Genomic DNA, 14562 nt, shown 5'->3' with positions numbered 1-14562 from the left:
TAATTTTACATCTCTCTGGAATGTTTGTGTCCTTTTACAAAGCGTAAAAGTACATTATCAAAGAAAAGTCGATAATGAAACTAACGACCGAGATCCGTGAAAAATAATGAGTGCGCGAAAGAGAACTTAAGGTTTGAACGTTGAAATTTCACAAAGTTAAGACTTCACACACAAGAAGTTGAGAATTACTCTCAAAGAACCAATATTCTTAAGAACTTTATTTCTTGCGCGAGCGACTTCGGACAAATTCAATATCATACTGTTGGATACAAGAGATGCAGGCCAACAAGATTACAATATGCGTTACTTCTCATTTCCTTCGTGTGCCGTAAATAATCTGCTCTCTTATTTGTTTACTTTAGTAATTCGAGCATCTTCGCATTTTCTCGTTATTGGAATAAATGTGTTTCGCAAGATACCTATTGAATTGATCACATTGCCTTCGGAGACAAATGGTATTCCGCGTACATAAGATATTCTACACAAAATCTATAAAAAGGTTTCTTATTTCCGCGAAAAGAATTCACGATAAAACGAGTTCTACTAGCTAAAGTAAGATCCGCAGTGAGTGAGAACAAAAAGTACACATTTCATATACTTAGCTTCTTTAACGTGGAATTTTTTTCCTACGACATAATAATCAGCAAGATAAAATGAACGACATTTTAATAAGCAACTTTCTGTTTGTTCATTACAATCGTGTTGACAAAGAGAGTACTGTAATTAAATGCATTCCTTTCATAATTATCAATTAATTGTCGTAATAATTTCATAATTTTTCTAACCATGTAATTATCAGGCAACTATATCAATTGAATCGTTTCAAATATTTACATAATATTTGTTTCTCGAATAAAAAAAAAACAATTTTACAGCAAAGTGTGGTTCTTCAAATATTCTTCATGAACAATAAGCGCGATAGTAGGAGTATAAAAACTATTATCAGTTAATATACATACAAAAAACGTTTCGAGCATAATTTCGGTCTTTTTACAGCTTGAAAGAATACAAAGAAGAAAGGAAAAGGTTCAAATTATAGAGAGAACATTAAAGAAAATATACAAAAATAATTAAACTCAAATAATTAATGGAATAAAAACTGGACTCACCGACCGCACATGTGGCATCGACCGCTACACATGTCAGAGTAAACTTCATGCGTACGGTGAGTCTACTCTTTGTTCCATTAATTACTTTAATTAATTCATTTTTATATATTTTTATATTTTTCCGTATAATTTAAACCTTTTCTTTTCCTCTTTGTATTTCCTCAGGCTGAACAAGTCCTGAAATCGAGACCGCAATGTTTTTTGGATATTACTCGAAAAAAATAATTCCCTGAAACCGTTGAATCGCAACCTCAAATCTTCTAGTGAATAAAATCAAAATTATAAATATTTTTAATTATATTTAACAAAAATATAATTGCTACGTAATAAGATACAGATCAAAGAGCCGAGATTTTTATCTCGACTTTTTATAGATATTCAATACTAATTGCGATAAATAAAATTTTTTCGATTAAAAAATAAAACAGCATGTTAGAGCAACATACTTTTTCTATATATTTTTTTAATGAACTATAGACATTTATGAAATTACAAATTCTTTGCGGGTGGCGAAAAAAGCGAAGTGGCGAGAGTTGTGTATGTATAATATATCACGAAAAAAAAGAAAGTTGTTAAGAAAAAAAAATTGGAGCAGGAAGTTTATTCTCTGTCCCGGTGCTCATGAGTCTTTAACCTTTAAGGAAAGTCATATATCTTCCCCTTCCAGGTCAACGTATTTCATTAAAAATATTCCGTGTTTCTCTCAGAAAATCGAGGATCAAGGACAAAAAGTGGAGGTAAAAGAGCGCACAGAATTTATCCGAAGGCGTACGTAAAGATAATGGGAAAGATGGTCGAAGGCTACATGCCATAATCAGTACAAATGGAAGAACATCTTTTATCATAACGTAGAAACTCTGTGAGAATAACGTTGTTTTTTACGATGATATCACAAAAATTGATTTCTGTGATACCAAAAATACACATTTGTCGATTGTTTCATCTAAAAAGACTTTCTAAGTAAACGTGTCATCAGTAATGAAGATATGATTTATCACCTATATGTAATGTTATTTATTATCCTTAATATTACGAGAACAATGATAATATTATAGATAAATAGAAAAAACTTTTTGTTACGTATAAGATAATCACATGTTATTATTTAATTCTTCGAAACATATTATGCATTAGAAACGGTAATCTATCTTATAGATATACACATATAAAAGATCGATCTTTGCAGACATAATAAATTAATTTGAGACATATAATAATACCGTATTAAATATTTATAAAAAATATTGTTTATTCAGCGTACGATAAATCACTTAAAATAAGAATTCAAATTTTCGTTTAACTGTGAAAAATTCGCGGCTTTGATAACAAAAAAAAAAAAAATAATGTATCTTTTATTATTACATAGAAAATGCGGAACACACAACTTTGACAAGTAATAACTTGCAAAATTTATTTTAAATACGAAATTATATAAAGTGGATCTCGTAAATTACGAGCTTGTCAACTTTTGCTCTGAGAATTTTGCGTTTAAAAAAACTTCTCGTACAAAAGTATTTTAAAAGTAAAAGAAAATAATTTCAGTAGTTGAACGCAGTATAAATATACAGGTTTAACACGGTTAGTTAAACAAATTACACTATTCCCCAATGCCGAAATTATTCGGTGCTCGCTTTTATCAACTATTAGCAACTCATTGAGAATTTGCTGACGTCATGCAAACTGCACGCGACCTGTCAGAAGAGATGCGGCTGCAGGTTGACGAAAACGATCCTGCGGTAACCCCAATGTCAATACGACTTTATATTTCACGATAGGAGGCCAACGGGAAATCAATAGGAGCGGATTTTAAGTAAACACTCAACGCCGGGATGTTTTGGTAGATATGCGGTAATGGCGTGATATCAACTGGTTTTATGTTCCAAAAAACTTGCAAAGAAGGAGAAGCAATCAAACGACAAAACGAATATCCGAATTAATTCAGTTTAGCAAACTTTAGTTTTATGAAACTGTTTTCTTTGAAAATGTTATAAGTACAAAAAAAATAATATGCGTTACGTACAAAATGTATAATTTGTACGGTACATTAAAGATCCAACTACATGTTCAAATTTTTTAATAAAGCGTCTTTTTTTTTTTTTTTTTTTTTTTTTAATTTCGAATAACTCTAGTGGGTTAGTACTTCAATATTCTGTTTATCGACAACAATGGAATAAGCACGTTAGGAATTAATAAAAATCGATGACAAAGCATACCCCTCAGTGCGCACTAAAAGCACTGACCGGTAACGCACTAAGTGCAAAACATGGTATTATATTGAGTAAATACCATGTGGATGGTACAACACACAAAAGAAAAAGAGAGAGAGAGAGAGAGAAAGAGAGAAAAAAAAGAAAAATGGAAAGGGGGAAGCGTATAGATTTCCGGCACAGGAAAGCACGGAGTTAATCAGCTTGCGTGAGTTTCTATTGATAGAAAGTTCGCGCTACAGAGAGCGAGTTTACACCGATTATGGCTGCAGAAACAGCGCGTGGAGCGATTGACAGAAATATCTCGACGATGTGATGCATAAAATATGATAGCATATGAATATTTCAAGGCACTTTTTCAATCTCTCGAAAAGTACGTGAATAGGAAGCGGCCAAGTTGGAAAGCTCGGATTAACTTCTCTGTCTGCTTCTCTCTCTTTCTCTCTCTCTCTCTCTCTCTCTCTCTCTCTCTGTTTCTCTCTCCGTTTCTTTTTTTTCTGTCTTTACAATATCCAATTCTTGATAACTGTGATAATACGCTTTACATAAGCAAGATAAATACAAATAATTCATAGAATACGACGTCGAGAATATTTAAATATCTATTAGTACACGAAAAAATGCGTTTATCGAATAATCACATTTATTAAATTTGCAAAACAAAATTTGCAAAGTTTACAATTAATTTCGATAAAAATAATAATCTGGCCGTAAATAATTTAAAAATACTTTGTAAAAATATCAAAATTTGAGACAGTAAATAGAAAAAAAATTTTCATAACACATAAATTTCCAATATTATATGCATATATTTTGAACTGTATATAAACTGTAAAGAATGATTAAATAATACTCTTGAGTATAACAGAAAAATTGATAGTTGATCCATATCGATCCAATTGCTTCATTAAGGAAAAAACTGAAAGAGTGATCACTGAAATGTAAGGGAGAAATTAAGAAGACGCTACCGACGACAATATGATTTACAGCGACCGGACGAGGCGGTTCCATTTTTAACGCCTCGCTTTTGTAGATTTATGACAGCGATTTACACTCGTTACTCCGCAACGAGAGCTCCGAGACACGCGACTCCGCACTACACGATAGTAGTAACTTACGATAAAAACAAATGAGGAAATGTATTCAATTAATATAGTGTCACTGTGACGTAAGCGTAAAGACAGAATCCTATTGTGGCATAAATTATCCAAAATCGACCTTTCTACAATTAATTTATATTTTGCTTAATAATAATGGCAAATAAAAGCTAAATTTTCATGTATTTTATCGTATAATTATATAATTTTTTTATATACAATCATTATACAAGGCTAAATATTTTACATATTATACGAGTTTTATCGGCTTGAAATATCGCAGGCGACGTTTACCTTTTCACTTTCGGCCCTGCGATATGGCTAACTTCAATAATTGATTATTAATTGACAACTTCAATTGACATACGTCAATCTCTAACGCACGAGTTAGAAGTTGGTCAAATAGCAGGACCGAAAGTGAAAAGGTAGACGTCGCTCACAATATTTCAAACTGATAAAATTCGTATAATATGTAAAATATTTATATTAAATCATACATCGTTGTATTCTTTTCAAACAGCGCTACAACTTTTTTTACATTAAAATATCCACATTATTATAAAAAAATTATGCATACCTCTCCATTCGTTAACACGAATAGCTTTTGTAAGCAACTATTATGCTCACAATAGAGTTCAGTTTAAACCATTTAATTTGATATATATTTATTATGGTCTATCTCTTTTAATTTAAAAGATAAAAGGGGGTGGCCACTTTTGGTGGGACACCCTGTATATAAATTAGTTATTTAAAAAAAATAATTACAAATTAATGACAAAAAATTAAAACGTCTATAAAATAAAAATTTATATTTCAAAAATTAGATTTATATTTCGGAAATTTTAAAAATTATTACCTTAATAAGCGAGACTTATGTGAATTAAGAGCTAAGATCTAAAAACTAAGGAAGATTATATATGAGTTTGCATTTAAAATTATCGTATTTGGATTCGTATAAAAGAAATGTGAAATCTATCGCGCACACACATGCTCCCAGCATGTGCGCTCTGTGAAAACATACGAGTAAAATCAACATCGTTTAAAATTTTTGTAACTTTTCACCAGCCAATATTTACCTCGAGAGAATTAACTTTTGCAAGAAAAATGCTCCGTTGAAACAAGGCGGATTGTTTGAAGTAACAACGAGCATGCGGCCACTCTACGTAAGCTGAACAAATGGCCTTGCGCCAGATCTTGTCTAACCGCCGTTGAGAAAATTAAGACGTATCGTTTCTCGGCAAAATACACGATCATAAATCATGCCGCTTAACGAAACACAAGTAATGACACATCGCAATTAGTACTTTTGATTACGACATCGGTAAAGTGAAATAACAATGAAGAAAGTGTCCAGAATCAAAATTGTCGATACACACATTTCGCATTAACACATTCATTTCTCATCAATATTCGTAACTTACAAAAAAATATTTAGGATTTTAAGTGAATGTTAATTGAAATCTGTAATTGTTAATTGCTTTTAATAGCTCCAAAACAAACAGCAAAAATTTTATTTTGTGATTTATAGTATTATAGAGAAAGATATTTCTTCATTGTGTGTGTGTGTGTGTGTGTAATAAATCTGTGAAATTAATTCACATTATTTCATTAATTATTTCATTAATTCAATTTTTTAAATTTTTGTTTGCAAATAAAAGGATTCCAATCAAAAATTTGAATAACATTTTGGATGCATATAACGTGCTAATTTGATTGAATTATCTTCTGAGCTGCCGCGCAAAATTGTACTTTATATACGGCGAAGAATTATTTTACGCATATTACTGTCCCTCGATAGGGAACTTCGAAAAGCAATTTTCGAATGTTGATTACGTTGATGAAACTCAATTAATCTCAAAAATAAATCTCTGATATTCCGCAGGATTTGCTCATATCTGTTAAAACACTCATTCGTTAGCTCCCCTAGAGGTATGAGAAGAGAAAAAACGAGCGATTAAAATCGCAAGGACGATTTGGCGTATTACATGCCACATATGCGATGGAAAAATTAATTGGTTTCGCGCAGCACAAAATCCTATTGCGCAGTACAAGTTATAATAATAACCAGTATCACAGTCTCTCTCATTTACATGTGTCAAAGAGCATTTTAAATAAATTGCAAAAATTTTAATGAACCTGCAAACTTTTGCAACACGTTTTTAACAATTATTTGCAAACACAAAATGTTAAATAATATATAGCAACATCATGTTGATAAAAATTTTCTGCAAAATCTAATAGAAATTTTTGAATATAATAGTGATTTTCATAAAAAGGTTCCGAATAATATTTTTCATCTCTGCCTCAAGGATCAAGTAAAAATATATCGTCGATATATATTATGTTTCACTGCATTTTTGCACACATTCATAGGTTTCAAGTAAAGATAAATTCATTTATCAGTTGTAAGGATATATCAATAATCACAATATATTGATTTTAATTTGTCATGAAATTTAATGGCGTTTTTTGTTTGCAATATTTATTCTTTAATGTGTATTGTTAAAGTAATATTTAGAGCAAATTGAACAGAAAGAAGTCGTTCGTTCAATTCGGCAAACAAAACGCAAAGTTTCCGTTTAATTGGTGTAAAAAGAACACAATCTGTAATTGCATGAAAATTTCCTCGACCATGAATCGCCGACGACATTGTTCATCTGCAATAGCAAGTTCTGGAAATTGTCGCGACTAATCTTGTCGCAATGAATTGTAAAAAATACAAACCGTTCGGCGATAAGTACCGCTTTTAATATCCTAATGCACTGCAGAAGAAGCGCGGAAACTCGGAAAAGTTCGTTACTAATCCGCAACTGCGCGAAAGCTTTCATTAAGATCATTCTGAGTTTCTTGAATATACAGCCGAAGCTTCGCGATTCGTAATTACTCGTTAACTAGTAATTACTCGTCAACTAGAAAAAAACACGACGATTATTGGGTACTTGCCTCGGACGCGCGATATCAAAGACCAAGTTTTATCAGGAGAGCGATTCATCGAACATCTCACCCGTTTTCTCTCATTCTTTTTTCATCTTTGCGAGACGGTTGCAAAAAATTTTAAATTTGCAATTAAAGACCATAAACATGTACGATCTTTGGCTTGAAAGAATTGAGAAAAAAATTTTGACGTCCTACAAGGTTTCTACATTTGCTCGCCCTTTTCAATTCAGTAAGTTTCGAAGTCTCGAGGCACAGAGGCAAGTGAAATGGTTTCCCTGAAGGCCGAATGCCATGTGACAAATTCTAAGTTGCAAGAAGGCAACTCAAGTCGAGAAACTCGAGCCAAGATTGACGTTTCATCGATAGTCGTTACCTTTGTCCTTCTATGAGTAGCACCGATCGTCAGACATCGCCCACTTCCCGAACGAAAAAGACCACGTTCATCTGTGAAATCATCTGTGATCGTCAGATACAGAAATAGTTTTCGACAAGACATTTCGTTCGTCTCGTCGAATTCCTTACTAAATTCTTAATAATCATGCCCATTCTTCCCACCTCGTCGTAAGCTGCTCAAGAAGTTTTATGCAAATGGTAAAATAATTAAATCCAAAGAAAGAATGAGCATTGGATACTGTGATCCGCCCTGAAGAGGTGTCGAAGTTTTAAAAGATTGTCCGCCAAGTTACTGAAAACTTTTACTCAATTGGCTTATCTACTTTAGAGTTGTATCCTGATTCAAGGCGAAAAGAAAAACAGCTCGACAAGTTTCATAAAGATATCAATTTTGCGGGTTAAGAAGCATGCGAACAAGATTCGTCAATTAACAATACAACTGCGGAAAATTGAGATAACATCAAAAGACTCGAACCTGATGTTGCATAAGGCGTATCGCCAATTTGTAGCTAAATACTAGCAGATAGAGTTCCTAGTTGCCACAGGAATAACTTTATATGCAAAAAGAGGATTAATTGATATTCTTGGACTAGTTTATGTCTAAAAAGTAATTCCAGAATTTGCATAATTTCAACATCTAACGAGAAAACTCGTATTATTTGTTAGGAGATTCCAAATGATAAATACAACTACAATAATATCTGATAGAAAAAAAACAACAGAAAAAAAGTTACCAGATTTTTGTTTTCAAAATTACAAAAATTTGTAATTTATCGTATACTGATTTGTAATAACTTTTGCGTCCCGACATTCGCGTTTTCTGATTCTCACAGCTTTTTTCCGTTGCTCTTTTGTCGTTGAAGAACCACATTGCAATATTTAGAATAATTTTCAATATTTAATTTTACCAGAACAAAATAATCTTACTTTGACCGTAATCTTCGCCATTTAATTGATGGTTTGAACTAGGTCTTGCTTTGAAGCTGACATTACGCTTTGTATCTCAATAATCGACTAACACTCGATGTATGCTTGGAACACCGATACGGTGTCTATCACCGTTTATGTCGACGTCACAATTCTGAAAACGGTGTCTGCGTACACATCAAGTATGCACACGTACTCAGCGTGTCAAATTTCGACCGTCGGAAATGTCGACTCAAGGCAAAATCTATCGTTCTCGATCGTTAAGTTTTCTTATATTAATTCTCAGGATTAATAATTATTACATCTTTGAAGTTACTAAAGTTGTTCCAAGTTTGCGAAATTAAAATTTCAAGCGGAAAATCGTGAGAGATTTTTATATTTCTGAACCTTTTTATCTTTGGCATTATAGATGCCTACATGAATGAAAGCTCTTAAGTCCTTTTATTCATACATGCAAATTATATTCATATCAAAATCTCTCTTTTTTTTATCAATAATGGTGTCTGTACGTAAGCGTATTATGTCAGTTTTGTGCCATAACCTTTTGTCCTATTTATACTGAATGCACGACTTTACATTTCTATATTATCGCTGCATTCGATTGCACAATGACCTTTGACCGTGCTCATTGCCTGTTATGCAGTGATGTTTTTTTCTTCTTATTTTCTGCGTATTCAAGGTACAATCAGGAGCATTGAAAGCTATCCACTCGAGTACTCCCACATTTTACAAAGGCATTTACTATATTCTTTATATTTCCTTTTTTTTATGTTAGATAGAAAGTAGTAGGTGGAGGGAAGAGATAATCTCCATCTAACATTCAAGGAAAAAATGAAAACATAAAGAATATAGTAAATGCTTTTGTAAAGTGTGAGAGTACTCGAGTGGATAGCTTTCGATGCTTCTGACTGTACATAGTTATCATAGCGTAAAAAGTAATTGGAACAATAGGTTTTTTTGTATAATAAAAATAAAAGCAACTGTTCAAACATAACATCAAAATTATTGCTTTTCCATGTTAAACAATTACAATTTCCAATTTTATCAAATCGCTTTTTTTATTTGATTGATAATTTTAATTTTAATAATTTGATAATATGAACGAGAGAAATATTTCGATATCTTGAATAATATACAATATATATTTACATTATATTTTTCATAAATAAAAATTTAATTTTAGCAAACATCAATAAATAATAAAAGAAATATATATAGTCCGCCAATTTGCAAATAAAATCGAAATACTCGATATCCTTGCAAACTGATAAATACGTATTTAGGAACGGATTCGTTTTATTGCTGATGGTGTAGAAGGAAGTTCGGAAAATCTCGAAAAGCCGATTTGCTGGCAACATGTGATATTCTCCAAACATAACAGTAATATTATTACTCGACATGCGATCCACCAGTCGCGGCCTCGAACTTTTACACGCGCTTGTTACTTTGGGAAGTAAAAATCTCAAAACTTCCCTTATCGTTAAAGGGAACTTTCTCGAAACTCCTGCCTTAAAATATAGAAGTTCTACGTAGGGATATAATTAGGTCTACAACTTTCTATAAATGGATTTCGAAAATACTCAGTATTAGAAAAAAATAATCGTGTAAACAGTGCTTTGAGTTTTATACTCGATATTTTCGCATAATATTCGCTAGTAGTATGCTCAATAAAAGTACTAATAAAATAATTTCCTTGCTTACTCTTCTGGCATAATTGCAATTATTTTAAATACAATGTTAGTCTCTGAATCATTTGGCTCATTTAATGTCTTTATTAATATAATAAAGAAAATATTAATAAATTTTAATTACGGTACGTAATTAACAGCATATAATTTATAATTAAATCATTCATGCAAAAGTAAAACATTGGCTGCCGTAGGCACAAATATTCCATAATTTGCATTGTAACAAAAATAATAATTCATATTCCCGCATCAAATATTAAACATGCAAACTAACAGTACAACTGATATCTGAAAACATCAAATGTGAAATACAAAGTATAAAGATTGAATATCAAATTTAACACATCGTTATGACATTACAGCATAAATCTCTGATTTAATAAAGTCTGTCGAATAAATCTTACATACTACGAATAAAAACAATAAATAATAAAAAAAAATTCAACCAAATCAGAGAAATATGCATGAAGAAATTCATTGACAAGAGCCGTTAATCACCCGCTACGACGCACTCATTTCGTTAATGTAATCGACGTAGCTTTCAGGACAAGAATCATTTGTCTCGCGGCGACAGCTCGCCGGCATTTTTCGTTATCGCGATTTCATCGCGTGAATAAATTTATGACAGACGTGTCAATATTGCAAGATGTAAATTCGCACTTTTACGAACCACGCTGTCAGTCGTCACGTCGTGGAGAGGCGCGCAGCTGGAGACGCGCCTACGTTCGCGACGCCTGGCGTCGAGCGCGCCAGTAGACGGCGAGCCGTGCTATACAGCGGATGTCGGGTGTAACGTTGAGTCCTACTACTTCCACGGCCTAAGCTACTGCAGACGAGTTCGCTCGCTGTTTTTATGATCTTTAAATGAAACGGAACGCGAGATCACGCGCGCAAGAGTACCGTCGTGTGCCAATGCGTCCTTCGCGATATCGCCTTGAAGAAATAAAAAAAATGCGCAAACTCGTCGCGAAAGCTTAAAAACCAGAAACTGGAGCCGATGTAATCGCGGTGAGCTGAATTCTCAATACGCCAAAAATACGCGAAGGAACTATGCGCTAATTCTTACGTTTTTCTTCCGAATAAATATACAAATCAATTTTGCGCGTCGAAACATCGCAGTTATTTTTAAAAAGTACAGATATATTTCGCATTCTGATCAATGGATTAAAGAAGATATTAAAGAAGAAGAGATGATCTAAAAATACAACAGACTGTCAATAAATTTAAAGCACAGACATTTGATACTCGATCAAAGTAAGAACATACTTCGGAAACAGTTGTTGAGTTATGACACGTCTGCATTATGCATTAGTAAAAGAGTAAAACGGCGGAGCGCATTCTTCATTCTTCTCGCGCGGGAAAGATCAATGTGATCGTAAACGGTGTTTCGGCGTTCATGGTCCGGTTCGTTCGGCTTTAGTACACAACGATGATCTGCTGAATTGACGATCGTAGTGGATCGATGATACCTTGACACTTCATATTGCGTCACAGTGTTCGTAAGTAAAACAAGCTCGCGCACGGAATACCGCGCATTGCTATCGACGCCGTCGTAATCAGAATAGATTCCCTCGTATATCACAACGCATTTAAATGTATAATTCTCATTAATTCACCATTTTCGCACTGTGTTTCCAATAGGATGGGTCTTATTCAAATGAAACGGCTATTAGACATTCGCGTACGCATTGATAGAATGTGATCTTCGCGCGGGGAATGATTATTATAATTAATCTTTAATCACAGGCTATAATAAATACAGCTCGCCTCACCTAGACGATAATAAATTAATTAATTTAGAAATTAAATGAAATTTTATTGAATATTTAATGCGGTTACAAAAATGTTTAAAACCAATGCGTTAATATAGTATTTAAAACAAAATTTGTTATACATTAAACAATGCTTTATCAGTATTATATATTTTTTATTTGCCTCAAAAATTCTATGAGCTTTTGGTTAAATTTCAATTTTTTTAATTATGCATAATATTGCTGCTTATGTATAAAATGATACGTTCTCATAATTTTTTATTATAAAAATTAATAATAATAATTCTATTAATATTACAATAAGGAGACAAAAAAATGCATTAATACATGAAAGAGGATTTTATCTCCATATTTCTTGCATAATTTTTTAAAATAAAAATATGAATATAATATGAATATAATGAGCTTATAAGTTTCAAAAGTTTTTTAATTATATCAATTTAACTTGTCAAATTTTTTCCGCAGAAATAACATAAATAATAATTATTCAACTAATATAGGCAAACACAGTAAATAAACAGTTTAGTGAAATTAAATTAAAACTAGTAAAACACGTCGGACTTTATGACATTTTGACGAAAAACTATTCCGGAAAAAGAGAAAAATATATTTTAAATATTACAGTCGCTAAAGTTGATCAACAATAATAGTCTCACAATATAATTTATGATTGTCGAAAAAGAGTACTCTTTGACGCTCAATTGAACGATACACGTATATTGCGTCTCGTTTGTGCAATCTGATACGCTTATTTACCGAATCCTATATAGCATCAAAGCTAGTTTCACATTGTGTGCTTGTCATGTGTAGATAGACCTCAAGGCGAAGTTTGCTTAATTCCAGCCTAATTTAACTCACCCCATTAGTCCCCTCAATTTCGTGTGTCATGTCACATTGTTAAATCTTTATAGGTTATTAAAAAAGCCCGTAAAAATAAAAAAAATGTAATTGGTGAAATATATATAGCAATATTAATAGTATTTACTATTCCGATCAATGATGTTATAACATATTCGATTCGTGCGCTGCTCGACTATATAAAACCATCACTCAACAGCTTCTATAATTACGCGATAACGAGATCGTAAAATAAATCCCAAATCAACGATGCGAGGCTCTACTGTATACAATTTACATTGCGGAACATCGTAATCCGTCTAAGCGGCGCCAACATAAACAAAGCTTTAAAGATCTTAGCAAAGTAAAACGCTGACTCCGTCTTAGATACGAATATATATTTAAAAACGCACTTTCTTATGGAAATCTTTCTATTTAGATCTCAAGAATTTACGCAGTTTGGAATAACGTATTCGCGAAAAAACATATTTAAAAAACTCAAAAAATAATACAAAAATAATTCAATTTTATCAGAATGCGCAATTGTGTTGAAAAATTATTACGTTTTATATAGCAAATGATTTAATCAAAAAATTTGAATAAAATTTTTTAAAGTAAATTTTAAGTAAATTTTAAGTTATTATCAATAATCTTTAGTGGAAGACTTTACCTCACAAGAAATTACAATCTAATAACAAAGTTATCTCTAATATCGAAATTTGCAAATGGCATGTAACATTATTCCAGAACAGCCAATAACTCTTCACCCTTTAGCATATATTTACATTGAATGCCTCACATTTACATTAAATTCTACGACGCATGCCAATATTATGTTCGTGAGCTTGAAATTTACTAATTAGCGGCGCAATTAAGTGATTAATCTTCATAACATGTATTTCATACTATTGCATGTTAGAAGAACATTAAATATTAAACATTATTATAAAACGATTATGTTATGAAATAATTATAGCATAATTGAATAGAAAAATCTTCAATTAATCTGATTGATTTTCCATTAATACAAATTTAAGGATTAAAGTTGATCAGAAAATCTTTAATTTTCTATAACGAATGTCTTAACGCATTAAATTCAAATAATTTTCTTTACATGGCGGTCAAGAATTCATTAATTTCAAAATATACGATACTAATATTGCGATAAAATAATGATATATCCATATTTACGAACAACATAAAAAATGAACTTTTAAGTTTCAAATAACGAACGAGCAGTATAAAGTAAACGAAAAATAAAATTTAGTTATTTCTATCTTAATACAATTATTATGTATTCTCAAAAGACTCATTAATAAAAATTTCAATTAAAATATTTCCAAGGAAACTTCAAATGCAAATTAGGGGAAGGATAAAGCTCTGCTATTACAAGTTTTTATGTCATTTTCACATTTAGAATTCCAGAAAATATTCATTTAGAAGTAGTTTATCAACTTATGTAATCATATCAGTTGGACAAATCGTATTTAAATGTGTTCATTCTTATCCTGCGCAGTTTCACGTAAAGTTTCGTCGCCGGGTAATTTTCCCGATAAATTCGAACAAGAGTGCAAAGTCGAAAATGTCATGGCAGC

The 14562-nt window shown here is 31.9% G+C and overlaps 2 protein-coding genes across 5 annotated transcripts in view; one reads left to right on the top strand and one right to left on the bottom strand.

Moving 5' to 3' along the window:
* The window catches only part of LOC105667425 (sex-regulated protein janus-A-like), a 67513-nt gene that overhangs the window by 3629 nt on the left and 49322 nt on the right, over positions 1-14562 (bottom strand). The gene's annotated exons all lie outside the window — the stretch shown is intronic.
* The window catches only part of LOC105667424 (arrestin homolog), a 50830-nt gene continuing 47003 nt past the window's right edge, over positions 10736-14562 (top strand). For 2 of the 4 annotated variants that reach the window (XM_067355070.1, XM_067355071.1), the window contains exon 1: positions 10736-11857. The gene's annotated coding sequence lies outside the window, so the exon portion shown is untranslated. The remainder of the gene's footprint in view (positions 11858-14562) is intronic. The other 2 variants (XM_067355072.1, XM_012359222.2) reach the window with 2 other exon arrangements.

Source organism: Linepithema humile, chromosome 5 (assembly GCF_040581485.1).
Source record: "Linepithema humile isolate Giens D197 chromosome 5, Lhum_UNIL_v1.0, whole genome shotgun sequence".
NCBI classification, from domain to species: Eukaryota; Metazoa; Arthropoda; class Insecta; order Hymenoptera; family Formicidae; genus Linepithema; species Linepithema humile.
This window is presented reverse-complemented; position numbering and strand designations above follow the sequence as displayed.